Raw genomic sequence first — 4458 nt, forward strand, 5'->3', positions numbered from 1 at the left:
ATATTTGGCCTAACGTGGAAATGCAATGCATCAACGCAACGAATGCAACTTAAGGATCTAAAGATACTGCGTGTTAACTTCATTAAAGGGACAAAACTTACAACGAGATGAAATGTTTAAAACGCATCTAAAATGCCGAACTTGACCATGTGCAATTCAAAATGGGTCAATTTGCTGAAATGGATGACTGTGTTTTTAAAGATTTAAAGGAGGTCTAAAGGGGCATTACGTTTAACAATCAAACCAACAACCGTGTCATTGTAAATTGAGTGAACTAAAAGTGAATGATGGAGGATGAAATCCCAAATAAGACTCCACTGGAGAGGGCAGAGGAGCATCTAAATTCACTCTATGCAGCCCGGAGAGGCAAACTTGGAGTGTGTACACGCAAAATGAATGAAATAAAAGTCCTTATTGTTGATGGAGGAAACATTGCAACTGTGAATGAGATTCTTGAGACATTTGATGCTGTTCTCAATGACTTTCAGAATGCTCATGAATCTGTGCTAGAGCTGGTCACAGAGGAGGAACAGGAACAGGAGAGCATTAACTATTATCAACCAAGAATGAGGACTTATGAACATTTCCTGAAAGAGGTGGAAATATGGAAAAAGGCTGAAGTTGAGCCACAAACGCTCATTGAACCACACGACAGCATTTCCAATGTGTCAAAAATATCAAGTAAAACTAAGTATTCTAAGACTGCTTCCTCAGTGTCCTCTGCACGCCTAAAAGCCGAGGCAGAACGAGCAGCTCTACTAGCTCGCCAAGCATCATTTCAGGACAAGCATGCATTGGAACTGGAGAAAGCTCAACTGGAACAACAGAAAGCTCAACTGAATGTTAGGATGGAAAAAATGGCACTGGAAACGGACATAGCAGCATATAATGCCAGACTGAAGGTCCTGGAGAGTACTGAGTCAACTTCTCAATCCCATTCTGTGGCAGCCCACTTACTAAGCCAAGAAGATGGAATGAACTCTTATTTTGAGAAACAGAAACCAGAGGTCTATGAGGAACCTGAACCATCACCTGTTGAGTTTGCTGCATTAGGTGCAGTTCCAAAGACCCCACTACAAAGAGTTTTACAACAACCGACCACAAAGACATCAAAACCTATTCCGAAAACAGTCGTAAACCACACCCTTCAGCAGCCAACAGCAAGGTCTAGCAATCAACACAGAATCAACACTGCGGGTATCAGCCATAATACCAGCCATGATAACCTCTCTACTGTCATGCAAAGGCAGAATGAAATTGCTGACCTCCTTGTACTACAGCACAAACAAGCCACACTCCCTGTTAGGGAGATACCTATGTTTGACGGTGGTCCTCAACTTTAGGCCATTCATGCGTGCATTTGAGCATGGTATAGAAGATAAGACAAGCAGTCACCAGGATAGGCTCTATTACCTGGAACAGTACACCTCTGGTCAGCCCAAGGATCTGGTCCGTAGTTGTCTGCATATGGAAGCCAGAAGAGGCTATGCAGAAGCTAAGAGGTTGTTAAAAGAACACTTTGGCAATGAAATCAAAGTCACCACTGCTTACATGGAAAAGGCTTGGAACTGGACAAACATCAAACCAGATGATGGAAAGGGACTGGGTGGTTATGCACTCTATCTTAGAGGTTGCTGTAACACTATGCAAGACCTACAGCACATGGAAGAGCTTAATCTTCCCTCCAACATAAAGTTGATCATGTCAAAACTTCCCTACAAACTAAGGGAAAAATGGAGGTCTATGGCATGTGATATTTTAGAGAGAAGTCACCTGAGGGCCCAGTTCAGTGACCTGGTGATGTTCATGGAAAAACAGGCCAAAATACTGCAGGATCCATTGTATGGAGATATTCAAGATCCCCTGTACAACAAAAGGTTTTTAAAAAACAAAACAGAAGCTGACTTTAAACAGCAGTTCAAGTCCAAGAGTAGGGGAAGCAGCTTTGCCACTGCAGTAGCTGTAGTGGCCGATTTGTGACTCTGAAAACCCTCTAAAAGAACAAACATTCAAAGTGAAGAGATCAGGCACCTACCCTTCTGATGCTCCCAGTATCTCATGTATATTTTGTGCTGGTGAGCATTTATTGGTCGACTGCCAACGGGTGAAGGCACAGCCACACAATTTCAAGGTTGAGTTTCTGAGATCAAAAGGCCTTTGTTTTGGCTGTTTGAGAGGACACTTAAGCAGAGAATGTAAAAGAAGGATGACCTGTCAGAGCTGTCAAAGAAAGCACCCCACTATCCTGCACATTGAAGGAAGAGAGAGATTTAGATCTCAAAAGGCAGATATGAGTGGTGTAGCAGTAAAGCGGGAGGAGACTGTCAGCAGTGCTCTTGTTTCACTGGAAGCTGGTGAAGATACCGGGGCCGGTACAGATTGTGCACTTGCATTTGTGCCAGTTCAAGTAAAGGTGGCAAATGGAAGCAAGTCTGTGTTAACCTATGCGTTTCTCGATTCTGGTAGCTCAGCAACATTTTGTACGGAGAGACTCATGAGGCAGTTGCAAGCTAAAGGCAGTGCGACTGAAATTCTGCTACGCACAATGGGGCAGGAGAGTCCTACCAAGAGCTTTGAGATATCTGGATTAGAGATTGGCAATGTGGAAGGCGACACATTTCTTGCATTACCAAAGGTCTACACCCAAAATAAGATCCCAGTGACAAGAGAGAACATTCCCACTCAGAAAGATCTCAAAAGGTGGCCATACCTGAGAGGTTCAGTTGAAGGAGATTGATGCCGACGTCGAACTCCTGATTGGCGTAAATGCTCAAGGCAATGGAACCCTGGCAAATCATAAATAGCCAAGGCAATGGACAAGGCAAACAGTTGTACCATGGCAGAAGAAGCTTATTGGATATTGGATACCCTGTGCCAACTCCTTAGCAAGGAATATCCTTAAGAGCTGTGTCTTCTGCAGGCGGATGCAAGCTAGAGCTGGAGAACAGAAGATGGCCGACCTTCCACAAGATCGGGTGTCACCTGATTTGCCACCTTTCACCCATGTGGGCATAGATTACTTCGGCCCCATAGAGGTGAAGCGAGGCCGCGTTCATGTGAAGCGGTATGGTGTGATCTTTACTTGCCTTGTGAGTCGAGCTGTCCATCTAGAAGTTGCTAGTTATCTGGATACTGATTCCTGCATCAATGCCCTGCGCAGGTTCATCTGTCGAAGGGGCCCAGTAACAAGTATCAGAACAGACAATGGCACCAACTTTGTTGGAACACACAGAGAGCTAGGAGAAGCTCTGAAAGAGCTGGATCACAACAAGATTCAAAATGAATTACTGAAGGAAGGAGTGACATGGTCATTCAACCCTCCCTCTGGAGCACACCATGGGGGGGGGGTATGGGAGAGGTAGATCTGACTGGTGAAAAAGATCCTCTATTCAGTCCTTAAAGAGCAAGTACTGGATGATGAGGCTTTGCAGACAGCCTTGTGTGAAGTTGAGGCGATTATGAACGACAGGCCAATCACTACCGTAACAAATGACCCTAACGATCTAGAACCCCTGACTCCAAACCATCTGCTTCATCTGAAAGCAAAGCCAGTCCTGCCACCAGGACTATTCCAGAGAAGTGACCTATACTCACAAAGGAGATGGAAGCAAGTACAATATATCACTGACCTCTTCTGGAAGAGATGGATCAGGGAGTATCTTCCACTTATGCAGGAGCGGAACAAGTGGAACAAAACTAAGAGAAACTTCAGTCCTGGTGACCTTGTGGTCATCGTCGATGACACCGCCCCAAGGAACTCTTGGCTAATGGGGCGTGTGGTGAAGGCTTTGCCAGGGGCCAAAGGTCTTGTCCGGAGTGTCATGGTTAAGACTAAGACCAATATCTTACAGAGACCTATCAATAAACTCTGTCTGCTCCTTGAGGCGACGGAGTGACACACACACACACACACAGTGCTCCATCTTTGAATCACGTGCACCTCTGATTCGTTGATGTCGTACTCTTACATTCTTTGATGTCATACATTTTTGGACGTCAAACTCTTGACATTTTTTGGAAGTTGAACACCTTTACACTTCAACTCAGACTGAGATCTATGGACTATTTTCCTATTTGACACCTTGTATATTTGTATATAGCTATGAACTGTAATGGTGCTCTGGTATAGAATGTTTTTGTATTGGCTCTACGTTTGAATATTAAGTAATTGTTGTCCATTCAGTGTAGTCAACAATTAGGGGCCGGTATGTTAGAGCCGATTTGGACATATTTGTATAAAAGACTGAACATACTGAGCTCCATGTACATTTGTGTAAATATATTAAATATTAATGTATATGATGAAATATTAGGTACGTACCTTTATGATTTCTATTTACCTGATTGAGATGTATTCATTTGTTGTTAGTGTAACTCGGTTTGACACCCCCTCTTGCCCATTCATTGTACTGTGTTAATTGTGTTAATTGTGTTAGTATAAAGGCAGGAAGTTGGGCC

Source organism: Salvelinus namaycush, unplaced genomic scaffold (genome assembly GCF_016432855.1).
Source record: "Salvelinus namaycush isolate Seneca unplaced genomic scaffold, SaNama_1.0 Scaffold16, whole genome shotgun sequence".
Taxonomy (NCBI): domain Eukaryota; kingdom Metazoa; phylum Chordata; class Actinopteri; order Salmoniformes; family Salmonidae; genus Salvelinus; species Salvelinus namaycush.